The sequence below is a fragment of the Mustela lutreola genome, chromosome 2 (assembly GCF_030435805.1).
Source record: "Mustela lutreola isolate mMusLut2 chromosome 2, mMusLut2.pri, whole genome shotgun sequence".
NCBI classification, from domain to species: Eukaryota; Metazoa; Chordata; class Mammalia; order Carnivora; family Mustelidae; genus Mustela; species Mustela lutreola.
Window position 1 is genome coordinate 52,999,855 of NC_081291.1, and position 26,855 is coordinate 53,026,709.

A 26,855-nucleotide genomic window follows, 5' to 3' on the forward strand; every position below is an offset into this window, starting at 1 on the left:
GTGGATTTTGTCACCCAGTTGTGGGTTAGGGTATGATCAAGGAGGCACCCAAGAGCATGGCATGTGGGGAACTACTCTCTCTCCATTTTCTTAGAAGTGCCCATGTCATCACCGACGCTGATCTCAAAAGCTGCACCAAGATTCCATCAGTTTGAAAGCCACCAAAAGCTCTCTGTGAGGGGCTGCCATTGTACAAACTGCTACCGTGGCTGGGCACAAGGCACTTGGTGGCCATCACCTTACTGAACTCAGACCACCAGCCCAAGGAGCAGAGACATGGCAGAAGGTTTGAACAACTTGCCTGAGGTCAGCCAGCTGGGAAGGGGTGATGTGGTTTTTACCCCTTTCTTAATTAATTGTAGGGAATCACACCTGCATCTGCTTCATGTATGAAAGCTTTATAGATAAAGCTCCCCCCAAATTCCTTACATAGGTGTGATGAGATGAAGTCAAGTGAATGACATAGGCATTGTGACACAATGTTAGGCTACCACTTGGCCATTGGACAATTCTTCAAAAGGAGGATCATCTGCTTCCCAGGTGCAGTTGACCAACCCTGGGTAAATGAACCAGAGGAAAACAAAAGCAAAACCACTGTACAAGGGATGACTATACACAGACTGAATATACCAGGAAACTGGCCCACACCTGGAGGGCAAGAGGTGTCCCATTGGCATCCAATCTGAAACCTGCAGACTGAAGAAGTGTCCATTAGGAGAGAAGGATAAGGGGACAGTGTCCCTGGCAGAGGGAACTGCATATGCAAAGGTCCAGAGGTTGTAACCTTTTGAGGGAGCACTAAAAGTAGCCTCATGGCTGGATGCAGGCAATGAATGTGGAAGGAATCCAAATTCTAGGTTCTCTGCACCAAGAGAGGATAGAAGCATCAGTGGATATTGAGCTGCTACTGTGTGCAGGGTTCCAAGGGACAACAGTCCCTGGATCCACCAAAAGGAGAGTGGTAAGTATCTGCAAGGAGGCAGGAACAAGACCTACAAGGGGATTTCGGGGAGAAGTAATCACAACCATTTGGCTTCCCGGAGGTGGTAGCATTTAAGATCGTCTTCAACCCTCAATTAGGATCTTGTCGATTGTGAAGGGAGAAAAAGGAGATTCCTTGTGAATGGCGCCTGAATAATCAAAGTATATTGAGCAGACACTGTGCACCAGCTCACTAGCTTGCTTTCTCCTAGCAACGCTGTCAAGGTGGATGCTATTATGATTCTCATTTTATGGATGAGGAAACTGAGGCCAGGGAAGGTGAGGTCACTTGGCTAAGATCTGTCCAGCTGCAAAGCCTGCATGTTATCCAAAACGCTGCAGGCTGTGGAGAAATGTTTATTGGGCTGTGTCCTCAGGGACAGGCTCCGCCTCCAACCATCTTTTGGGTGGTTGCCTCTTTGGAAGTGGCCTTCTGTAGAAGCATGAAAGTATTGATCCCATATGACACACACAAATATTTGAACATTTGGCAGCGAAGCCACAGCCAAGGATCTGCCCCAGCGTGACTCACGGGCAGGGTAACAAAACGATCTTATGTCCTATTATCTCCCCTGAGGTTTATTGTGGTTTTTCAAGTGATTACACACATTAAAGCTGCGGCTCTTTAGCTAATGGGGGAATTTCTGGCATGGAGGGGGGTGTGGTTAAGATAACAGCATCCCTTCAGAAAACAAAACAGGAAATTCTGTTTCCCCACAGGGGAGATTTTCTCAGGTGGAAGGGATGCTTCTCTGTTTTACTATAATTCTGGAGAAATTCGAAGAGGGAATTCTGTTGTCCACGGAGACAGTTCACTACAAGCAGCAGATGGGGATTCAGGGTAGGAGGCCTGGGCAAGGCAGTGGGGAGTGAGGAGACTTGTGTGTGGCCTTCGCCCTAAGTCCCTCCCCCAGCAGCCTGGTGACTCGGGATGGCCGAAAGGCATGCTGTCTTTTTAATTTACAGGTAGGTGAGTAACCTGGGGCTTAGAGAGGGAAAAGGGTTTGCCCAAGGTGACCCAGAGGGTGGGTGACAGATCTCAGCATCCTGATCCCCAGATCAGGTCTCTTCCCACAGCATCACCTGTGGCCCAAAGGGAGGCCACCAGAGATGGCAGAAAACCCCAAAGGGGCAAGATTAATGAGCTGAATGGCTCAGTGGATTTGAAATGGCCTAGGTGGAGCTGGGATTCCCAGCTTTGCTCCTCTCCTGCTGTGTAACTTTGGGCTAGTGACTCTCTGGGCCTCTGTTTCCCTACATGTCAGTGATTAGCATGCTGCCAGTGCTCCAAAATGTTGCAGGAAGTCATCGACTTCTGACTCTTCCATCACACTGCAAGAGGCTCTCACTCAAGTCACTGCCTCTCTCTGGGCCTCGATTTACCCATTTCTAAAGCAAAAGGACTTGACTAGGTATTATCTAAGGGTCAACTCCAATCGGAAGCCCTGTAAATATGACTTCCTGAATTACCTCAAGTCAGGGAAGGAGGAAGACCATAACAATAATAGTACCAGTAATAATTTCAACCATTTATTGGGTGCCTCCTGTGGGAGCTCTGCTAGGTGCTAGCCCACCCCATGTTCCATCCACAATGCTAGAGCAGCTCCCTGCTCATCTCCTGGCTTCTGGTCTTCCACCCTTCAATCCATCTTGCACATCTGGCCAGCCTCAGCTCTCTTAGACCTTACCTTTCACTTCTGCTTCAGCACAGTCAATGGCTCCCCAGTGCCCCCAAGGTCAAGTCCAATTCTTTAATGTGCTCAGGCCATGCCCTTCTAGTGAAATTTCCTATCAACTGTATTGTCTCTTTGCCTGGTCCTCTCCTGTGCCTGGTACTCGGAGGTGCTTAATAAACATTTGTTAAGTGAATGAACATGTGGGTGTAATGTTTCTCTAAATTAGGCTACTCAAACTTTAGTCATTTGCAAACCACTTATAAGAGTTTTGTGAAATCTGTGCATCATGTCTATTTTTATTTACCTAAATATTTTTCGTTTTTAGATTAAATAAATGTATCCCAAAAGGAAATTGTACATCATGCTATAACTAGAAGATCAGTATTGCTTGCCAGAAATAGGTCTCCATTAAAAGAAACGCAAGGACAAATGAGCCAAGCATTCAATTCTAACTAGATATTGTTGTCTACCAAGGCTGGCATCCTAGGGCTTATCTCTCTCTTAAATGGGATTGGTCAGTACTTTGGAGAGGTGTTAATGAAAAATTAGCACCAACCTGAGACTTACCCATGAGCAGAAATCACAAGAATGTTACAAGGAGATGAACAGAAAAGAGCTTTTCCCTTCCAAATTATTCCACTCCTCTGACAATTATCCTAGCTAGCACCCCTCGTTGCCAGGCCACATTCTGGAAACGCTACTTAATGGAACCCACCACGCTAGTCCATGGGGGACACCTGTGAGTTCTCTGGAAGATTTTAACTGGGGATTTTAAGAAGGACATGAAGGTCCTCCATACACCAACGTCAGCTTTCTAGTACAACGGCTCTTACCCAAACCCCACGGCACAGGTGACAGTTTTCAGAACTCCACTGAGATAAGAGTTTGTTATTTGAAACCATCTGCCTGATGGAATAAAGAGCTCCCATCATTGAAGATGTGCAGACAGATGCTAGACAGTCATGGGGGGAGAGGGGACCGGGAGCAGGGAATATTGTGAAGATAATTCAAGCATCAGATGGCAGCCGATGAAACTGACCTGACAGCCAGGATTTGCTTTGGTATGTAGGCAAAACACATGTACTGAAATGAAAACAGCAGAGAATGAACTTCTGATCAGGAATCTAGAAAAAAAAAAAAAGAGAGAGAGAGAGAGAGACAATTGCAAACAAGGTGGTCCAGGAGACCTAAAGGCAGGATGGAAGTGGGAAGATGGAAGTGCTTATGATTATTTCTTTATATAGGTGATGCTTCATGTTTCTCAATCCAGCCCTGGATTCATCAGGACAATTTTGATTTTAAGCACCGGAAACTGAACTCAAACTTGCATAATTGACTAAAAGGAACTTAATGGGTTTTTTAAAATAACTATACAGCCTTCAGGCATGTCTAGATTCAGATACTCAGACGTTATTCATCAGAACTCAGTCCCCTCTCCATCTCCCAGCTCTTCCGTACTCTATGCTGGTTTCATTTTCAGGTAAGGTCTGCTCCAGGTGTGACAAAAATGGCTGCTAGCAGCTCCAGGCTTAAGAGCTGTGGTAGAGATCAAGCTTGTGTTTGACAACAGTTTTAGCAAAAGTCCCAGGAAGAGTTCTCACCGAGCCAGTCGATGTCATGTGTTCCATCCCCCCTTCCCCACAGAGGTCAGGGTGATGTACTCTGGCCCTGCTTGGGCCATATGTCCAACCCTGGAAGGAGGGAACCCCACCCAGCCACAGGAATGTGAGTGGAGGAGGGCAAGTTCTCCAAATAAAAACTGAGGTGTTATCACCTAAAAAGTTGAAATGAATGTCAGGCAAGCAAAAACAGCTTCCATTTTAGTTAGCCTCTTATCCTCCCTCAAAGCTGTGCCCCACATCTCCATCCACACATCTCCTAATCATCCTTTGGCCCTCAGTTCAAATAGCATTTCTTTGAGGAAACCTTCCTGAACCACCCGAAGCTGGTCTGAGTTCCCCCCTGAAATGTATGCTCCTGGAAGAGCTAGTCACCCTGGGCTTATCTGGCCCATCTCCCATGCTGACCAAGACCATCCTGAGGTTTCTCTTGTCTACCACTGTGTCCCTGGAGCATAGGACGGTGCCTGGGAGGTAGAAGCACAATATATATTTATCTGAAGTACCAGTGGAGGTTACAAGCATATAGAAGCTGGTGACCTGTGAAGGGGGGAGGGATGGATGGAAGACATCAAGAAAGGTATCAGGATTCCATGCTTGTGGGTGAGTGTGGGCAAAGAACCAGGAGAAGCCAGGGTGGCCTTGGGGAGCACTGTGTGTCATGGGATGCCAGGATGGATGACCCAAGCGAAGGGCAAGGTGGCGTAGAGGATAGCAAGTCAATCAGGAAATGCCAGCCTAGGGGAAAAGAGAGGAGGCAAAGAGTAGGTCAGGGCTGGAGAGAAGGAATCCTTTCTATGAGTCCTTGGGGGAACGGAGAGGGAAGGGCAGTCATGGCCCCATTCCCAGGAGCCTTTGTGAAAATGGAGGTGGATGGGGGCGATGTCAGGACTTGGCAAAGGGGAGGGAAGGAGTCCTCAGGCACTGGGTTGGGACCCGCTAAGAGAGACGCTTCTCTGGGACAATCCCTCAAACCTCAGAAACTGGAAATAGGAAGATGTCTTGGGGGTTCTGAGGTCATCCCTTGGGTGTTGTTCCAGGCTCTTTCCCCTTTTTAGTAGTCTGTTTATCCATCTGTCCATCCACGTACATAACGACTTGTGTTTCTAAGACCAAGCCTTGGTAGCAAACTGCCCCTTCCTGCCACAGGCACACCCCCAGCCTGGCACCAAGAGCCAGTTAGTTAGCTTCAGGTCGGAAGTTGTGTTCCCCTCCTAACAGGAAGCAGGAGGCTGACCCGCCAAGAGAGGAGAGTGGGCCAGGAGCCCACTGCCACCCCCACCTCCACTGAGGAGGCCTTGTGATCTACAGAGGGAAAAAGGTGCCAGAAAGAGAAATAAAAAGGACAGACCAACAGAAGTGGTCTGCAAGGCTGGAAAGAAAAAAGCCAAGAGGTAAATCAGTGATGAGAAGGAATGGGAAACAGACCAAGACACGCGGGCTGAGGACCCTAGGGCAAGGCAGGAAAGAGGCCAACTGACAGAAGAAGGAATAGGGGAATGGGAAGAGGAGGGGGAGAGGGGAGCAGGCGAAACGGATGGAGGTGGGCTGGCAGAGCGGGAGAGAGAGGAGGGAGAGGGGAGGGAAAGCAGGAAAGAAAAGAGGAGGAGGGGAAGAGGGGAAGAAGGCGGGATAGAGAGAGAAGGGGGCAGAGGAGGGGAACGCAGAGAGAGCAGCGGCGACCGCAAGGAGAAGGAAGGGGGGAAGCTGCCGGCGAGGAGGCTGCGGGGTGGGTAGAGTGCGGCGCGGGCCAGGGGGTGGAGGGAGCGCGGGCGGGGGGCGGGCGGCCGGCGACGCCCCTCCCCGGGCTGGGCGGGCTCCCGGAGCAGTGCCCCGCCCCCCGCCCGCGCGCGCTCCCGCCCTCCGTCCCTGGCTCCCCCGCCCGGCCCCTTCCCGGTGTCCCTCCGCCCGCCCTCGGAAGACCGAGCGAGCGGCGAGGTTGCGGGCGAGCCGCGCGGCGCGGAGCCGAGGAGCCGAGGAGCCGACAGCGCAGCGCGGCCGGAGTCCGGAGCGGCCCCGCGCCCGGAGCGCACCGGTGCGGCCGAGCTGCCCGCGCAGCGCCCGCTGCGGGCAGCGCCAGCCCGGGCCGCAGGTAGGAAGGGGCGGCCGGCGTCGGGGCGCGGGGCGCAGAGCCCCGGACGGCCCGGGCAGATTCGGCCGGGCGGGGTGGGGGCGGGCATCCGGATTCCAACCCCCGCGCCTCCCCTCGGCTCGTCTCAGGGCTGCAAGAAGGAGCCCGGGACGCCGCTCCCACCGCCGACGTGAGCCCGGGCGATTCACCCGGGGTGCGCGGGGGGCATGGGGACTCGCGCGAGCGTCGCGAGAGTCCTACTGCCCCTTCCCTGGCGCGGAGTCCCCTTGCACCTCCTAGCTGGCGCTGGATTCTCCTAGTTGGAGCCGTCGAAGCGCCGCGTCCATTTATTTCTCAGGGGATGGCGGGACCCCGGGAGTGAATAATTCGAAGAGCTTTTGCGGAGGACGTGGCCACTGGTCGGTCTTGGGGTCAGATGCGCCGAGGTAGAGCCCGTGCGCCTCATTTATTCTCTAAGGGCTCTGGGGCGAGCGACTTGGGGGTGGGTCACCCGCTTCCCATCCTGGGGCAGCTCAAGCTCTGGGGAGACGTTGGCTAAAAAGCATTTACCTCAGTCTGGGCTTAGCGCACACTAGCTCGCGCCGCGCTCTCCACTCCTTTCCCTGAGGAATGTGGGGTGAGGGGACTCCCTCCGAGGGTTTGAGGACAGTGTCCCCTTGTCGCCGCAGAAACTGTTTTCACCTTCTTGTGTCCCGCATTTTCTCACTGGGGATGGGGAAAGGGAAACTGCCTGCCAGGGTTACTTACCTCAGGGCAATGACCCTTAGGTCTCCGTGTCTGGTCCCTTTGTGCCCACCATCCCCTATGGGGGGCACCCACAGATGCCCTATTCCAGTTTGACTTAGTCTTCAGACAAGGAACTTAGACCGGGCAGTCCCCCACTGAGGCTCTTAGCTAATCTCTTCCCAAAATAGACATGGACCCCAAGGAGAAAATTGGATTTAAAAAAGCCAAATGATAAAGCCCTGTTTCTTCCTGATATGGGGCTGGAGCGCTCCCTGCGTCTCCTAGAAACCCCAGCCCATGAAGAGCTGAGGTGGAGGGGGAAACACTGAGTAAAATGGCTCCTGAGCTTTGGTGACACCCCCAAATCAGAGGCTGTCAGGTTATGTTGAATGGCCTTTGGGGTCGACCTTCATTTTTCTGTGACACACAAAGTGGGTGTTTGGTGAGAGGGGGTGTTGGGTGCTGGGTATTGCTTAGATTTTTCTCTTTGGGAACTTTGGGAAAAATGTATTCATAAGGGAGTCTGAAAAGACTGCCCCAACTCTCAAAGTCCAGAACAAAGGAGATCAGTGGGAACTACAGGCAACTTGTACCCTCTGTCTCCCTCTTTCTCTCTCTCTCTGTTTGGAGCACTCTCTCTGGGAAGGGTTGACCCAGCCTCTGCTCTGATCAGGGTCTGAGCAGTCTTGGCCCTCCCCCAGGCAGAGGAGGAAGAGGAGACTTAGCCCTTAGAGATACAAGTCCAAGGAGGAGTGGGAGGGACCTTTCCCCAGAGCATCCAGGGCAAAATGGCTGAGCCTCTCTTGAGTCTCGGAAATAAATTGTCAGGCAAGCAGCAAACAAAGAAAACGCTCTCTCTCTCTCCAGCCAAGCGCTGGCTCGGTGGCCAGGGCTTGGAGGACAAACAGTGAGTCCCAGGCCGGGGCACACAGCCGGGCTTGTCTGGCAGAGCCTCTGGAGAGTGGGGCGATTCCTGAGAACCACACGGGAGAGGGGCAGCTGCTGTGGGAGAGGAAGCAGGGACCAGCTCTCTTGTGTGCATCCCTTCATTCTGGGGCTGGAGGTGTGGGAGGTGGGTCCCCAGAAACTTGGGATGGAGCTGAGAGGGGCATCAAGAGGCCCAGAAGGAAGCAACTCAGAGGGTAAAGAGAAAAGAGCAACTCCATCAAAGCCGAAAGAAGCACAATGGCTCTGTCTCTGAGGGATTTCTCATGCCTGGCCATCAGGAACTCCAAATGCCATTTGTTTATGCATGGCCCAGCCCAGAGCAGCACTTACAAAGTGTCTTACAATAAAGCCTGAATGGATGGAAGGTGCCAGCATGGACTGACCTGCAATATCTTTCTATGTCACTGAGCCAGGGAGGCTCTGAAAAGTAGACACTGAGACCAGAACCGGCCCTGGCTGGGTTGGCTTTGAGCTGGGGTGCTGCCATTTTCTGGCCCGGTGGTGACCTTGGATAAGTTCTCATCCCCACTGAAAGGAAAGACTGGAGTCCAGTGTGGCCAGCTCATAATTCCTATCATAACTTTGCACAGTAGGTACTCTTCTAATCCCCACTTCGGAGGGGAGGAAACTGCAGTATAGAGAGGGGAAGTGATTTGCCCAAGGTCACCCAGCTAGGAAGAGGCAGGACAGGGATTTTAATCCCGCTCTTCTGATTTCCTGGCCAACACTCAGCCCCACTGTTGGGTCTCTAGGCCTCAGTTTTCACCTCCACAGAATGACATGGAAGGGTGGTTGGGACTGAATGGTGGACAGTTAGGCCTTGGGGTCTGGTGTCTGACCAGTGGCTATTTCTCTACCTCCTGGCATACGCTAAGAGCTTGAATAAAGCACTAATGTCAGATGGCTTCTTGCCATCACATGAAGACACTGTTCCTAGGCTTGGCTGTGAGCTCAGCAGCTGAGACAGAGCTGTTTCAAGACACTTGGAATTCGGAGATGGCTTTCTCCGTCCTCTCTTAGCACGTATATGCATCACAGGCCAGGTGCCAGTCATTAAGCTTTGTCCACCACCTCTAGCCCCCTGCATCTGAAGTCCATCCCCAAGTCTGCCCCCTTTGTCCTTGGGAGGCCCTCTCTGTCACCTGGCCTCAGGTGTGCCCAGCTTCCTTGCTTTTGATCACTGAAGCTACACCACCCCAGCAGCCCTGTCCTTCCATCCCTCCTCCCTCCGCTGTAGCTACAGGACAAAACCCAGTTAGAGCCCCTTAATCGCCTTATTCCCCAGAAGGAAATGGAGATGTGAGTGTCAGCAGGCATGATTTTGCCCGTTTCAGACTGCCCCTTCAATTTCCCTGTTGCGCAGTCTCCTGAGCTTCTCTGTGCCCAGAGAACAGTGGACAGAGCCCAGCCCCTGCCAGGATGAAAACAACCTTGAATTGACTCCAATTGCAAAGAGCAGCGGGGCCCCTCTTGGTGAGGAGATTGGCTTCTCCGTAGCATTCCTCTGCACTCTCGCCTCAAAGGGACCCGGTGCATGTGTTTCTTTGTGTCGCCTTTTTGCCCCTTTCCCTGAAGGTGGCTGGGAAATGGAGGGAAAGAGTGTGTGGTATCTAAGAGCAGGAAATGGCTGGGAGGCCAGATATGGACCCCGAAATAGGGCTTCCCAGGAAACGTGCCTCCAGGAGCTTTGTGAACATGTAACATCTTCACTTGGAGCTCACCTGCCGACCTCAGAGCCAGGGGGAAGGTCAGCGAGAGAGTCAGTAAGGAACCCAGCTAATAGTAGGGATAAGGGCTGCCTGGCGTAGATGGTAGGTGTGAACACAAGCTGTGATATTTCAGCACAGACTTGGATTCAGTCACAAACAGCAAAAAGAAAAAAAAACAAACAAACACACCCCACTAAATATTATTCCAGCGATAATATCATCAATAATAATAATAATAGCTAACAGTTATTGCACGTTGATGATCTGCCAGGGAATGTGCTGTGTGCTTTACTTACATCATTGCATTTAATTTTCACAAAACCCCGTGGGGTACATAGGATTGTCCCTGTGCAGGTAAGGAAACTGAGAGGAAGAGAGGTGAGGGCGCTTGCTGCAGGATTGCTAGGCTAGTAAGTGGCCCCTGGAGCCCCAGCTCAGCAGCCCTATGTTGACATCCCAGCCCCAGAAGAGCTCCCCCCCCCCCAGTGCTGCTCACTTGGCAAGGACCACACACCCCATTTATGGAGCTGCACGGTTGGAAAGTACTCCCCCCCCCCCCCTTTTCCAACAATTGAGCTTTGCCACAGCTCTGGGAGACCGGTGGTGTTCCTTAGGGGAAGCGGAGGCAGGGAGAGATGAGTTTGTGCCTGAGGTCCCTCAGCTGCTAGGGTGCAAACTGGGATCTGCACTCAAGTGCCCTGGGATCTGCGACTTAGTGTCCTAAGTCTTTGTGAGCTAGACTTCCAAGTTCATTGAAAGCTGGCTTCAATATTGTGCACCCAGCCACCTTTCCCTAACTCTTAGGTGTCCCCCAATTTGTCTCCTACCCTCTCACTGCTCTGGAAGCCATTGAGAGCAGGCGACTAAGTCAGTCAGCTCCGTTTACCGTGATCTGACATGACACGAAAAGCGGCATCCAATTTGATGTGAGCCGCCTGCATCGAATGGCCTTCTATTTTTACATTTGTCACAAATTGGAAATTACAAGGAGGCCAGGTCTTGCTGAGTGATTGGCCGTGGCTCTTTGAAAGCAGGGGGTATGCAGCTAGGTGGAACAGGCCACATTAGGGTGTCGGGGGCCCTCTTGGCTCCAAGAGAGGCCCCCAGCTTCCGGGGCCGGATGGAATCCTGGCATACAGACCTGGCTGGAGGATGCAGGAGTTGGTGGCTGTCTCAGATGGTGACGTGCAGCTCTGCCCACCTGTCAGTGCACAGAGTCTGCAAGATCAATGTTGCATGCCAGCTCCTAACACAACTGAGCCCTGACCAGAGGGATGTTCAAGGTCAAAGACACCCTGAAAAACGTTGACAGCAGGCTGTTTTGGTACCTTATTGTTTGGTAAGGAGGTTCTGTCCAGAGAGAGGGCAGCAGCCACGGGAGGTGAGCAACAACATTTGGTATCAGAATTGCAGTTTGCCGAAGCTTAGTGCCGAGAAAACTCCGGATCATCAGAAAAGTACTTTGGAGTTTGCGGAAAAATGTTCCTGAAGCTGGTGTGTCTTTTGATCCTATAAGTATTCCAGGGGAAGAAAATAAGGTCCTTGATATCCTGGAGAAGAATCCTATGTCAAACAAAAAGAGACATTTTTTTAAAGCTAGTTTTCTCGTAAAGCCCAGGTCAGAATGACCTTGATTCAAATGAGGTCTCTGTGTACACACATGAGTTCATGCACACTTAACACTTAGGTAGAATTTTTTTTTTTTAAAGATTTTATTTATTTATTTATTTGACAGATGGAGATCACAAGAAGGCAGAGAGGCAGGCAGAGAGAGAGGAGGAAGCAGGCTCCCCGCTGAGCAGAGTCCAATGCGGGGCTCGATCCCAGGACTCTGGGATCATGACCTGAGCTGAAGGCAGAGGCTTAAACCCACTGAGCCACCCAGGCGTCCCAACACTTAGATAGAATTTTATAGTTGAAATTTGCAATAGCCCCGGGGGTTCCAAGTGAAACTGTTATTGTTGTTATTATTATTATTATTATTATTGCCATTATTATCTCCATCCTTTGGATGGGGAAACTGCGGCTCAACAAGCCCTGAACACACTTATTCCTGACCTCTGGATTGCCAGCTGATGGGATTCACTTTGATGAAACCCAAGTTCAAATTCAGCAGGTTGCCCCTTGAGAAGGAGCCCAACGAGCCCGATCTGTGGCGGGCAGCACCCCAGCCACACAGGGACTGACGGCAGGATCGTGCGGGAAGGCACAGCCATGCAGTGTGGGAGAGAAGGCCCCCGGCATCGTTTTAGTCTTCCCTGTTGTTTGAGCTCCGGCCAGAGGCTAACATGTCCTCAGTTATGCCCAGAGTTTGTGGAGTCTGACGTGTGCTCATTTGGCCAGGGGGCCCCCAGCAGTAGCCAGATTTGGGAGGAAAGGAAGGGATGATTACTCTCAGACAGTGCTTGAATATCGAGGTGATTTTGGATGAAAACAAATATACCAGGGGCCCTGTGAGGTTGTCTAGAAGGATCTCAGGGCCCTGGCAACCAGGAAGCATGTGGGGCAGTATTCCTAGGTGAGCCTTGGGTTGTTTGGGACCTGCTGGAGGAGCAGGCTGATTAGTTCTGAGTCCTTCCTGGACAAGAGGGTAGAAAAGGGGGGGGGTGTCAGTCAGTTCTTCTGGCCATTACCCCCAGTTCCCCTCTGCTCTTGCTGGAGATGATGAAAAATCACAAGTTCTGGGAGCTTCCTACTAGGGTGTTGGGGGGTGGGGATGCCTGAGAGTTTGACTCTCCCCCCCCCCCAACCCAGCCAGCTTTTCCCCAGCCACTGAGTTTGGCACACCCCCTGGGCACCAGTCCTGGGCCTGAGGCAGATGAGAAAGATGCTAGGCGTAGGGGGTCTAGGTTCTACGGTCTCCTTGGCCAGAGGAAGATCTGGAGGCTGAGGGAGATGGAGTCACTTACCCTGGCTTGCACAGCAGAGTTTGAACCCAAGCCTTGCTGATGCCAGCCCCCATATGCCTTTTCATGCTTACCACTACCTCTGGAAAGCACCTGAATAGAGGTCACAGTGGAGGAGACAGGGGCTTTGTCTCACTGAGGCAGAATGTCAGCTATGCAAAATAAAAGTGACCAAAGCCAAAGGCTCCCATGCCCTTGTCCTGGGTCCAGTTCCCCTGCTGCCCGAGTCCCTTTGCCCCTTTGCTCTCATGTCAGATGTCCTCAGAACTTGAGATCACCTAGGATTTAAAAAAAAAAAAAAAAAAAAAGTGAGCTTGGGAACAGGGAAGAAGTTGTCATACCGAGAGTATTATATGAAGATGGAATTTAACTGCATACATTTTTAACAGGTTGGTAGCAAATGATCAGATAGCTACAAGCCCTTTCTGGCCTTTGAGCTCTGGTTGTGATCCCATGATCCAGGCACTGAGCTGAGGACTTGACAAGCACTATTCTAGGATCCTCCATAAGAAAAATGAGGCCCAGAGCTCACATGGTTGCCCAGGGGTGCCCCACTGATGTGCTGCAGAACTGCAACTCAGATCTAGGTCTGCGGGACCCAGAGGCCTGTGTTTGCACTCCGGGATGGCCTTGAACTTGCAAGGAATAAAGGGCAGGGTCCTTACCCCTCTCTGGACTTTGCTTTCTCAGTCCATAAAGCCAAGGGATTTGGACTGGACTGGACGATGGGCTGCTCCCCAAGCCGGGCGCCGGTTCTCCAGGCAGGGGAAGGGTGGCTGCACGCCCCGTTTCCTCCTCCATTTCCCCCATAATAGCCTCCCGAGACTAATGACTGGGGAAGATAAGAGCCCTTTCTCCAAATGGCAGTGAATGCCACTAATGACAGAGCAGATGCAGCACTGTTAATTATGCCACGGGTATTAAATGAAAATGCCAACCCGGGATGAGTTTAATAGCGCCACTGGGCTGGCTGTGGCCATGCTGAAAAGCGGTGCTGTGGACCCAGGCTGAGGCAGAACCACCTCCTCCCCAACTGCAGGGCCAAGACAAGAGCAACAAAGCCTATCCACACTGGTCCCCTCCCTGGCATGGGGTCCACAGTGGCACTTTGTGGCTAGGGATGTTGGTGGCCACTCTGGAACATTTTCATAGAGGCCTCTGGGGGCCTAAACAGGTTACCTTCAGGGGTAGCAGCGGACAAACAACTGTGCCCGGTAAAATTTTGAGTACCTTCTATATGCCACGTCCGACCGTAGATTGTGGAGACAAATCAGACATTGTTTCCAGCCTTTGATGAGCTGCTCACAGTCAAAACTGTACATACCCTACCAGCAGGAATGCAGTGTCTTCTGGCATCTCTGGTGCCCAGCATAGTGGGACACATCGTAGGTACTTACCTCTTGCTTTTTGTGATCTACAAGTCTTTCTCAGTGTGAGCAAGAGGCCACAAGCTGGGGACCAGAGCACATTCAGCTGTGGGCTGACGGGGAGGCACGACAGGCAGGTGGACCGGCTCTTTTTCCCTGGCAAACCAACCTGGCCTTCCTGGACAGCTGGACTTTACACCTGCTGGGTGACCATGGACAATCCTTTTGCCCTCTGAGCCTCTGTTTACACATTTTCAAAATGGGGAGAATAGGGGCTGTGATGGCTGCAGGCAAAACTGTGTCTCTTAACCAACCCCAGCTCTGAACTCAGAGATTGCATAAACATCTGAAAAGTGACATTCTGGTGGGCAATTCAGTAGAAGGAGAGTGTTTGGTCACTAAAGTAGCTTCTGGTTCTTCTCATGGATATAGGATATTACTTAAACCTCCACCCACTGTCTAGTGGCTCCAGTTCCCTGCCTTCTGCTTCCTGGACCTGGAGAACTGTTTCTTAGGTTTTTCTAGGCGAGAGAAAGTCACAAAATCCACTCCTTTCAGACCCCCCTGTGTTATAGATGAGTAAACTGAGGCCCAGAGGGGAGGAGTCCTAGGACCACAGGCGCTAGGACCGAAAGCTTCTAACCCCTAACCCAGTGCTCTTTCCCCTGCCCCAAGCCAGCCCAGCTTCACTGTTGAGAAATTATTAAATAGAGTTGGTGGAAGGACTCTGGTTGCCGTGACAACGGAGCCTGTGTCCTCGGGAGATAATGGCGTTGTACAGGCAGAGTGATGTGTGTTGAATGCTGATTCGGGACCTGCTGGAGGAAGTGAGCAAGAGTGCAGAGGGGACTGGGTCTGGGGTTTGAGCTTCCCCAAGGAGACTGAAGCTGGGTGGATGGAGAGAGCTGTGGGGGACACTCATCTCCCCTAGTTCCATCCTTCCCACAGCCTTGGCAGAAAAGGATAATTACCAGCCCTTCGTGGAGGTATGACGTAAGGCAAAGAGAGGTGGCCTGACTCTTCTTCACCCAGGTCACACAGCCAGGGGAGAGGTGGAGCTGGGATCTAAATTTCAGACTGGTGACTGAAGACTAGGCCCCGGGGCGGGCCTGGAGCAGCACCTGGAGAGTACAAGCAATTGGTGGGAACCGGAAGGGAGCCGGCTCTGAGCTCTGCACTCAGGGCACCTCAACCCCTCCAAAGACTGCTGAAGAGAGTGCTCATGGGGATTCTGATGGGCCAGGGATGACAGTTCCAGCCCGGGAGGAGTGGGGAAATAGTATGGCAAGACAGCTAGCTACCCATATCAACTTGGGAGCCAAAGTCCAATCCTGCCCTACCACTTCCTAGCTGCGTGACCTTGAACAAGTCACTTTAGCTGTCTGAACCTCCGCGTCCTCATCTGCACAGCGGGGACAATGACAGACTTCCCTCATAGGATTGTTCTAAGATCAAATAAGGTAAGGTAGAGAGCTCGTCAAACCCGGCTCCTAAGCACAGTGCAGTCAACAGTAGCTAGGATTATTAACCAAAGAGGAGAAGCTAAGAGAAGGAGCCACTCCCAGCTGGGTAGCAGCTTGGAAATTGTGGTGTTGGAGGGGTGGAACTGGCTAAGATGGGGATGAGAATGATGAATAGCAGAGCTCTTCATTTCAGGCTAGTGAATATCAGTGGAAAAAATGAACAGTCCCCATCACCAAAAATATACATCAATATTTTGCATTGGGAAAGCATGATTGATGTACCTCACTGCAACGTGCTCTCCCTAAAAGCCCATGTGCACACCACACTGGGGAAAATTGCCTTTTCTCTCTGCCAGCTATCTAAATGACCCCATGCTGTGAACCCTTTTGGAAAATAAATACTCGCACCCACGCTCTTCCATTTCTCCCTCCTGCGCAGCTGGTGCAAAATATTTACTCCCCTCATTGGGGATTGGAGAGCATGGGGTTAACACCCTGAGAAACCCCAAAGTGTATCATTTGCATGCTGGCAAAGATGTGATGGAGCTGGCAGACAAGCCCACTCCTTTTGGGAAGCAGAAAGAGGGTGCCGGACTTGGTTATTGGGCTGCTTTAAGAGCAATGGTGAGAGCTGGGATCCTGAAGGCTCTGAGGCAAGCAACCATTTTGTTTGTTTCCGCAAACCTATCCGAGCAAATCCACCCCCAGAGATAGCAACCTGTTTCTGGATTCCCAGAGAGAAAGGGTCATTTGTTTGCTGCTGATCCTGGGGCTGGATGACAGGGTGTGAAGCAAGGAGCCTGAAGACCTCAGATTCCCACAACTCCGACTCAGGCGGCGGGAGAGGGGTCAGGGGGACTCATCCAATGGACACATGAAGATGGCTGACATTTAACTGAGATTTGAACAGATGTGCTAATTGCAGGAAAGGTACACACATCCACTTTGGGAATCATGTTTAAAAAAGTATTTGCTCTGAGATTTTGATTTGATCAGCGTTTCCCGATGCTGGCACCATTCCCTTCTATTGATTGCCTATAGGTTAAGATAACTGCGGCATTCTGCCCAGGACTTTCTCCCATAACTATCGAAAACAAAACAAATAATATTAGCCCTAATCAAGTGATTTATGATAATACCTGCCAGGTAGCAAGCATTTTTCTCTGTACCAGGCTCTGTGTTAATCACTTCACGTATTATCTCAGTTAATCCTCATAGTAGCTAAACGTAGGTATCATCACCTCTGTCTCAGAGAGGATGGGGAACTAACCTATAGTCACACAGCATCTGAGGGTTTTCTTTCCCTTGGGGCCATTGTCCTTAACCACTCCCCTGTTCTGCTTGTCTCTGTCCTCACAGCCAGATCAACCTCCAAATACCCTTTGACATGCCCAGCGGAAGGTGTTCATGAATTTGTTCATAGACCATGGACTTAAAATGTGCTCAGTAAAAAATCCCATTTTCCCAAATGGGTAGGTTTTTTTTGCTGCATGTGGTTTTTTCACTTTACAAAGAAGGGAGATGCATACTCTAAAGATTCCTTTAGAAAGCTAAGTGAAATGAATCAAGAACAGATGCATTGGCTAAAGTGAGCATTCATTTGAGTCTCTTAAAAATAAAATCAGCTTTCTCTTGTGGGAAATATTCAAGACCCTGGAATCTGACCCACAATCAACTCTGAAAATACACACCCTCCTCATTCTTGCAAAATATTCTCAAGCAGTGTCTCTCAACGTTGTTTTAAAATCCAGCTGAGCTTTTATTGAGAACAATAGGATTTGTTGTTTCTCAGATACAAAATTACGATTACAATACAGATTTTTTTTTCTGATCCCTACCATCCCCAATAGTTTTGCCCATCTCCTAGAGGAGAAAGAGTAACTTTGTCCTTCTACCACTTAGAGGAAGAGCTTTCTGAGAGGAAGAGCTTTCTGGAGTGTCTAGATTGCAAACTAGAGAGCAGAGAGCCAGGCAGTTCAAAGAAATGAATCAAGAGATCAGGGACAAGATATCACTCGTGGCAGGACTTGCAGTAAATTGGAAAACACATGCCTATTCCCCCCGCGCCTCCCCCACCAAAACCTGCAAATGCAAGTTTTAAAATTCTGATACCACTCAACCAGACACATATAGGGGACCCACTTGGCCCCCACAGGCCATCCGTTTGAGATCCCCGCGGGTTCTTACTGTGAGTTTGTGTGATCTTGATGCACACAGTTTATCTCTGGGGCTTCAGTGTGTTCATCCATAGAATGGAGCCCATAAAGCCCACAGAGTTGGAAATGGAGCCCCAGGTGTGGACGCTTGATAGGGAACTGAAGAAATAGCCCGCGCCCCTGCGGCGGAAGTGCTAGTCCGTGACACCGAGTGGGCTCTCTGTGTAGGCGGCGTGTCTGCATGTGACTTATTACAGATCATCATTTCGTTCAGCCCGTCTCTGCAGTACTGTGTTTTCCTCCCCCCACCTCCAATCTGAGTTTCTAAAGGCCGTTTATCCTAACGCCCTTCAGAACGCCCTTCAGAGTCCTTCAAGCACATCTCCCAACAGGAGAGAGCAGTGATTTAACCCCCTGGTTTTCTTACAAGAGTGTCTTAGAAGGCAAAGATGAAGAATGGTGTACAAGAATGCCAGGTGGTCAGCCTGTCACTCTCATTTCCCAATCGCGGTGAATCCTTTCTGACTGGGTGAGCCGGGGCCTTTACTGAGGCAGCCCCTGGAGCGCAGAGCTGCAAAATTGCACGCAGCCAGCCAAGGAAGGGAGGGGGAAAGGCTTAGCCTGGAACAGGACAGGACGGCCAGGGCCCCGCGCAGGGTACCTGGCATTAGGGGCCTCCAGCCTTCCGAGCTGTTAGGAAGGCACAGAGGGATGGGCTGGCCCCCAGCAAGTCCAGTTACCAAAAGGAGGAAGGCAGCGGGGCAGACCCTGTAGCCTGCGTCCCGGGTCACAGCTCCTCAACCACTTGAGACTGTGGGCTCTGCCACCATGTTTCTTTCTGCTCAAATGCAGGCCCCCTCCTTCATTGGTTCTCCAGAGGCTACTGTGAGATCATAGGGTAGAGCCTAGCACAGCCCACAGGAAAAGGACAGCACCCTGTCTCCCCCTCCCTCCACTGTCTTTTCTTTTTCCTTTTGTCTTTTTCCTCTGTCTTCCTCCCGTGCCCCTGTTCTCACCTCTCTGCTACTCCCCTCCCTCCGGTTTTCTTTGCTCTCCTTTCTTCTCCTCCTGCCTGCCCTCCTCGCTATGTCCCTTCCATCTCCTCAGCACCACAGAGGGCTGGACTGGGGCTCCACACACCTGCGGAAGCAGCAGTGTCCACTCCAGTGACTGTGGAGGAGGTGAGGTGAGCTTCCCTACAGGAAGCACACAAGAGTCTGCTCCCAGAGTGTGCTCATCTTCTCCCAGTCCTGTGACCTCATGGTGGCTCCCTGAACCCGCTGCAGTGGGAGCATTTACACCCCAGAATCAGCCTTCCATTTGCTTTCCTGAGGGCCTTCTGGTAAACACAGCACACCGCTGCTTTGAAGACCAGTGCCACCTTCTCCGAGGCAGACGTTTCTTGAGGACTTTTAATAACAAGGTCTGCTGTCACAGAGAGGGACAGAGGGACAGGTGGGGAGGGAAGGTGGAACTCAGGACAGCATGTATGCATCTATCACTGTTTGAGGGGTGTGGGGGAAACAGAGCAAGTCTTGGACTTCCGAGTCCCATCTGTGTAGAGGATACAATGTACCTGGGGAGATAAGACCAAATAGCCATTAGTCAGAATAGAAGTTGAGTTGTGAATAGTGACAGGGCCTTCCCCTTCACCTCCACGGTGATCCCAGCTGTGGTGCTGTCCTCCCCCACCCCAGGTGCCAATCTCCTGTCAAGTCATCGCCGGATCAGATCTCCCCACTTTTAAAGACTCCAGTGGCCCCCAGTTCTCCCCCAATACCCAAGGTGTGGAAGAGCAGTTAGAAGTATGGGCTCTGGAATCTAGCCTCCTGGATCTGGGACCTCAGGCAAGGTGTTTTACTGCTTTGAGCCTCAGTTTCCACATCTGTGCAGTAGGGTGTGGTGAGAGGTAAATATGATCATCTATGAAATGCACTAACCGTATTAAGCACTTAATAAGCATTCAGTGTGATCACTGCTCTTACTACAGGACACAGTGCCCGCCCTTTTCCTGCATTCAAAGCCCTTTGCTGCTGCTTTCCACCTCTCCAGTCACACTCCTTCAATCAACCCAGCTTCTAGCCAGCCACGCCATGCTCCTCAGTGGTCCTAAGTGCATTATGCATGTTCACCCTTTTCTCTCTGCCTGAAATGGACCAGCAGCTAGGCTTGGGGAAAGGCAAGGATCCCAGTCCTGCTCTCTCTGGCTGTGGTTATAAAGAGAACCTCCCCACCTCTGTCCCCTTCTGTCAGGGAGCACAGTGCCATTCTCTCCCAGGTGCCTGTGGAGAGGGCCATCCCTCCTCTGGGTTGATGAAGAATTTATCACATGCATGCTGGTTACCTGTGTCCCAGCTGTCCTGAGAGCTCCCAGCCATCCCGAGAGCTCAGTGGCAGCAGGCCCAGACTCCGACTGGTATCTTTCTTCCCCTGCACCTAATGTGGGTCCTGCTACCCTCGTGTGCACAGTCCATGTGGGCTGGATTGGATTGAAAATTGCCTGGATGAGAGGAGGTGCTCAGTCGGGTTTTGCAGACAGTTAGGGACCAGGACAGATGTTAGCACACCACTGACTGGGTAAGCTAGACTCGCAGGGTGAGATGAGAATGAGGACACAGAGTAGAAGGGGCACTAGAAGGCACAGTCTGGCACCTGTCCTTGCACACGGAGGAGAGCCAAGACAAAGAGCAGAAGGGGCTGGCTGGAGACCACACAGCTGGTAATGGGTGGAGTGGATTCCCACATGCGGCTTGAGGCTCCAGAGTCTCCAGCTGGCCATGCTCCCTCTTTGACCTGCAGACATGGCCCGAAGGCAGGCCTCCTTCCAGCAGCACACAGGACCCATATGTGCAATTGGGGGGAAAACTGGGGACTCCCAGAAGGGATCACCACACCTTGAGCCTGGTTGCCCCTGCCCCTCTGGGGGACGCTAATTAGAGCCCCTAGCCCCTAGGGCCTGGGGAGAGCTGATCATCCTGGATCCCATGTGGCCTCTTGTTGGCTCCCGGGACACTGGCAGTTCTGCCCAATATGGCCATGGGAACAAGTTAACCTCTCGGGAGCCAAACCTCAGCAGCCTGCCTTCAGTTTCATAAAAAGAACAGCAGGCCTTGTCCTTGTGGGGATTTGTCCTAGAGGGAGTTGCTTGCTGGAAATGGGCCACTCTTGCACACCTTAAAGATGGGGTTTGGGGGTCGCCTGGGTGGCTCAGTGGGTTGGGCCTCTGCCTTCGGCTCAGGTCATGATCTCAGGGTGCTGGGATTGAGCCCCGCGTTGGACTCTCTACTTGGCGGGGAGCCTGCTTCCTCCTCTCTCTCTGCCTGCTTGTGATCTCTCTCTCTCTCTCTCTCTCTCTCTCTGTCAAATAAATAAATAAATAAATAAAATCTTAAAAAAAAAAAAAAGATGGGTTTTGGGGGTCCCACTGGAGATAGCGGAATAGAGTGTTTAAGAGCATGGACACCACGAGCCCAGCTGCCTGGATTCGTCCTAGGTCCCCTCACTCCTAGCTGTGAGACCTTTGGCAAGCCAATTTAAGCTCTCCGTGCCTCAGTTTACCATCAGTAAATGGAGAGGGAGCGAGAATAGTTAATATACATAAATCATTTAGAGCAGACCCTGGCATGTTAGTTAAGTGCTGGGCTCACTTCCTTCCTGTGCTCTGATATCTTCTTTTTCTTTCCTTCTTTGTTAATGAAATTTGGGGATTTTTTTCTCTGTGTGTCACCACGAAAGAGAAGCTTGACTCCTGGAGTTTATTTCACCATTAGATGGGTCTGTTAAGCCTCTAGCAGTTATAAAGCTGACTTTTTTGCCCTTTCACTCTGCTTATTGGGGGTGGGCGGGTGCGTTCTCTAGCCAGCTCCCACATTCTGGTTTTGGGAGCACCCCAGAAAACTGTAATTCCAGGCTCTTGGGGCTGCAAGTGATGGGGAAGGGCTTGAGCTTGGGTTTTCTTATCTGCATGGGTTTATGAGGCTGGGGAAACTCATCTACCTGTGGTCACATATCTTCTCCTTGGGACCCAGCAGGAAGGCTTGAGTAAGTGGTAAGGCTACATCTAGAGGCTTCAGAGAATTTCATACAGGCCTGTGTCTGGCAGGCACCTCTGGGTGAGCAGATACCACCAGACTGAGCCAGGGGGCCTGAGTTAAATCCCATGTGACTTTGCACAGGTCATTTGACCTCTCTGAGCCTCGGTACTGTCATCTGCAAAATGGAGCCAGTAATCATTTTAGTTTCAGTGTATTTAGCACTTGCTGGGCTGGGCACAGCACTAGAAAATTCAAATCCAGTCCTTATGCCTCATGAAGTAGTTACTGTTGGCTCCTTTTCCTGATGAGGAGACGAACACTTTAAGGAGATAAGTGACTTACTTGAAAGTCACAGTGGGATATTGTGAAGCATAGGTATACAATAGATGCTATTAAGAAATGCACCTGGGTCTGCAAATTACCTCTCAGGTATGTTGAGTCAGATGAGAAGTTTGTGCAAGATGTGGAGCTGCTTTCCTTCATCTCTTGACTCTGAATGTGTAATGAGCTGAGAATTGGGGTGGTGGGGGTCTCCAAGGATCATACTGTTTGTGTACTGTGCGACCTTGGGCCAGCAACCAGCCCTCTCTTGGCCTTGTTCTTTTTTTTTTTTTTTTTTAAGATTATTTATTTATTTGACAGACAGAGATCACAAGTAGGCAGAGAGGCAAGCAGAGAGAGAGGAGAAACAGGCTCCCTGCTGAGCAGAGAGCCTGATGCGGGGCTTGATCCCAGGACCCTAGGACCATGACCTGAGCTGAAGGCAGAGGCTTTAACCCACAGAGCCATCCAGGTGCCCCTCTTGGCCTTGTTCTTAATCTGTAGACTGCTGGTATAGACCAGGTGTACAAGTGTGGCAGAGAACAAGCCTGGAGCAGGAAGGAAGCTGCATAGGTCCTGGCTCTGGCTGAGGGTTCAAGGAAAAGGACTTACCATCTAGACCTGTGGCCGGCCAGTTTGCTGCAGCTCACACGCTGGTGAAGATTGACTCTTCGCCCCCAGACTCGGGTCTCTGAGACCTAAGTCCTGAGGCCTGATAGACCCTCTCCAGCTGCCCCCTCTCCATCAGAGCACCTTCTCTAGGGATCCCTCCCTAACCTTCAGGGCAGGTGGTGTCAAAGGCTGCCCACAGCACCTGCATCCACCTGCCCACATCCATCCTCCCTCTAACTGTCTGCACATGATTATCCTCTATTAATCGGTCCTCATATTTGTGCAATGTTTTTCAATTACAAAGCACTTCCCCGGCCATTCATCTCTTTGAATAGCAATCGAAACTGCTGTTTACTGAGCACTTCCTGTGCACGAGGCCCTCTGCTCTCATCAGCCTCTTGCCATGCATTATCTTGATTCGGAGTTTCACAGCCATCCTGTGGGGCATGGGAGTCCACAATTACCACTGAGGATACCTGATACTCAAACACACTAAATATCTAGCCCCTGCCCATGCAGGGAATGGATGCAAGCTCTGTGAAATAATCGGGGTCGTCCCTAACCTACAACCTCCAGAGCTTCCGTGTGCACCCTTGCAAAGCTTGCATGGGACTTTGTTAAAATGCGTCTTCTGATCCCATGGGGCTGGAATGGGGCTCACGATTCTGCATTTCTAACAGGCCTCTGGGTGATGCCAATGCTACCTCTTGGAGAACCACACTTTGGATAGCAAGGGCTTGAAGCACCAAGCCGGCTGAGACTGCTTTACCATTGCCACAGACGGGCAAGCCTCAGTTTCCCTATCTGTCAAATGGGTGAAATAGCCTTTGGCTTACAGAGGCGGAATGAGTACTGGGTGATATAGCACCTGTTAAATGCTTGGCACACAATAGGTGCTCAGTAAATGCTGGCTCTTCTCCCTTGATAGGAGCTGGCATGGGTCTGGATACACAACAGATGCTCAATGAAGCCTGTCCAATTTATTGAGCCTAGCATTTTTCCCTAAAGCAGAGAATAAACTGCATTATGTTTCTCTTTGGAATGAAGCCAAACCCAATATTAATTTTTTTCTTGAACTGCAGAGTTCCAAAAAGAAATAAAAGCAAGTAGAGTGATTGCAGTTTGAAGCAAGCCTCTGTAATTTCTGTAATTACAGAATGGGAGCAAGACAAAGCAGGAGTATGCACAGTGTCATGGGAGGGAGTGGGGGCCCCTACTCCCAAGCCTGCTGCTCCCCCTCTTGCCTTCCTGGCTCTTCATGGTGCCATACTCCCTCTGAGCCTCCTTCTGGGCCCAGCGCTAGCCTTGGACAATGGCAGCCCTGAGACACTGGCCTTGGCCTTTTGGCCTCTGCCCAAGTCCCCACCCCACGCAGCCACCAGTCCCTCTGATGCAGTGGGACAGAGGGGGATTGTCCAGGGTGGCTGCCACACGCTCCCCTCCCCCCAGCCTGCCATCTGCGCAGGCCTAGGCTGCTGATAGCCAGTCTGCTAGCAAGGCCTGCAGGGCCCACCTCTAAAATAGATCCCTGGTCCCACTCCTCACAACCTCTTCCCTAGCTGCCACAGTTGAAGTCACTGTCTTCTCTCACCTGGACTCTCAGTCTCTTAAGGAGCCTCCCTGCTTCTACCTCTGTCCCTTTGCCTCCTCTTCTAGGCAGCTACAATGAGACTCTTAAATATAAGTCAGATTTCTCCCACCACTTACACCCTCTACGCTTCCCCATCCTGTTTAGAAGAAAGTGTAAACTCCTTGCTGTGGTCTCTGAGACCTTGTGTGATGTGGGGCTTGCCTGCTTCTGACTAGTTCTGTTCCCTCCCTTGTTGGACTCCAGCCAGCCCAGCCTCCATGCTGACTCAAACATGCCAAGCTTCTTCCAGCCTCAGGGCCTTTGCAGTTGCTGTTCCCTCTGTTTGAAATCATGTATCCTAGAGAGTCGTATTTCTGAATCCTAATTCAAACCGAAAAAAACTTTGTTCAGGCCAAATAAAATAAGCCCAAGGGCCAGTTTTGACCCATTTTGCCACTTCTGGTCTAGAGCTTCCAAACTTCTTCTTCTTTTTCTTTTTTTCTCTTACAAAGCATTGCCTCACTCAGGGATTAGCAGAGGTATTCTTTCTGCTTGGTTTGGCCCCATTTTTATTAATGGCTTTAGGACTTGGTCTCCAACTGCACATTGAGGAAAGAACATATTCATGGGAACATTTTCACCACTTTCCTGCCTTGAGTCTCGTTCTTTCACTCCTTCCCAGAGCCTCCCTGAGTGAGTCTTCTATAATAATAATCTGTTCACATCATCACCCCAGTTGCATCCCTGCAACTGGTCCCGAAGTTCTTTAGCCTGGCCTTCAAGGTCTTTCACAAACTGACCTTCCTATCTTCAAATCTTTCTACTTCTGTTCCTGCATTCTCTCCACTTAGGATGCCCTTCCCTCTTTTTGAGCCTGATGAACACCTATTCAACCTTCAAAACCCAGTTCAAATGTCCCCTCATAAGGGATGCCGCCTTTTTTTTTTTAATTAGTTTATTTATTTTAGAGAGAGAGAGTAAGAGCAGAAGAGGGACAGAGGGAGAGAAAGAATCCCGAGCAGCCTCTATGCTCAGCATGGAGTCTGATGTGGGACTCGATCCCATGACCCCGAAATCATGAGCCAAAACCAAGAATTGGAGGCTTAGCCAACTGAGCCAATACCCCTAGGATGTCTTCTCTGGTTGAATTCCATCATTCCTTCAAGGCCGGCACAAAGGCCTCTTTTCATATACTCTTGCTAGAGTATATGAGTTCATATACTCTTGCTACACATATCACAGGTACTATGATTGGCTACAGGCAGAGATATTTTTCATTATAGGCTGTGACCTTGTGAAGGTCACGGACCTTGTCTTATTAATACTTGCGACCCACGTGTCCAGCCCAGCTCCACGAACACATTAAGCCCTGGGTAAATATTTACAAAATGGAATCTTTCTGCTGGCTCCTGTTAGTTCACTGATTCAGACTCTGCTGCAGAATACAAAGGGCTCGAAATGATTGTTCCATCCCCATTTCAGCACACAGCGCGTGCTGAGCAAATAGTTGCTGAATGAAGGAAGGAGTGAATGAGTAGGCGAGTGAGTACAGAGGACGTGTCACGGGGGTCTCACATTAACGATGCCCCGTTGAACGTTGCTTCAAAGGAATTCAGTCAATATGGGGAAACGTTAAGGACTTGGAGGAACGTGTATTCAGATTCTTCATCTGCAGAATTCTGTCATCTGAAGAGGAAGAACCAGAAGACTCTGGAAGAAAGCCTTGGAAAAATGCCCAAAATGCCCCACATCACGAAGGGGTGAAAGGCATTCCTTTTACCCATTCCACCAGCAGGTAGAGGAGGCCCACGCTGCAGAGGGGGTGAAGAGATGCATGGCCCTTCTGCTATGGACCCGCAGAGCTGTCCTCCGACACAGGACAGCCCCTGCCTGGCAGAGCAAGGGAGTCCGTTTCAGGAGAGGGGAAGTAACTCCTGGCTGACAGGTGGCTCCTCCTTCTGAGATCATTCTTTTTCTAGAAAGAGAGCCAGCTTCCTTTATTGGGCACTTGTATATGCCTGTGCTTTTCAGTGCCATTTTTGATGAGACAGGGAAGCAACAGGTTAACCAGCTGGTGTCAGGAATGAAAATTCACCAGCAGCTATACTCCTGGAGTGTCTGAGCGAGGCAGCTTCCGGAAGTGTTGTCTGTAAGCTCCAGGTCCCAGGCTTTTTAACTAATGGGGATCCCTTACTCATTTTCCTCCCATCTACTAGACTTTTGCTCTTGCCAGACTTATTAAGGAATAATCCCTTATTTTATTGACCAGACACACAAATGTACCACTCCTGCCTTCTGCCTGGCCCAGGGTGATGGGCTAGACCACTCATCAGTTGGTATACAGAGAGCCCAAAGCAGGAAGATGTGAAATCTTTATTAGCTAGTTTCCCCCATGGAGGCTTAAAGGACAATTTCTATCAGTCTTCTGAAAGTGCTGCCCGTCTCTGGAGGGCATGGATAATAAGCCCATGATAAATGTTAGTCGTAATAGTGTCATCATTGCTGTACCTCCCAGGTTAGGAACCACAACCCGTATATAGTTGGTAATCATCACCATGATGAGAACGGCGGAGATAGCCTGAGCCCTCGCTCTTGAGCCCTGTAGTCGCAATGATTTATGTGTGCGATCTCATTTATCCTTCACTGCAACTCTACGAATAAAAGATTATTATTAT

At 50.8% G+C, this 26,855-nt stretch overlaps 1 protein-coding gene across 2 annotated transcripts in view; it reads left to right on the plus strand.

The window, feature by feature from the left end:
* Positions 1 to 6,155: 6,155 nt before the first annotated feature.
* SLC6A1 (solute carrier family 6 member 1) overlaps positions 6,156 to 26,855 on the plus strand; it is a 43,904-nt gene continuing 23,204 nt past the window's right edge. For both annotated transcript variants that reach the window (XM_059161739.1, XM_059161740.1), the window contains exon 1: positions 6,156 to 6,368. The gene's annotated coding sequence lies outside the window, so the exon portion shown is untranslated. The remainder of the gene's footprint in view (positions 6,369 to 26,855) is intronic.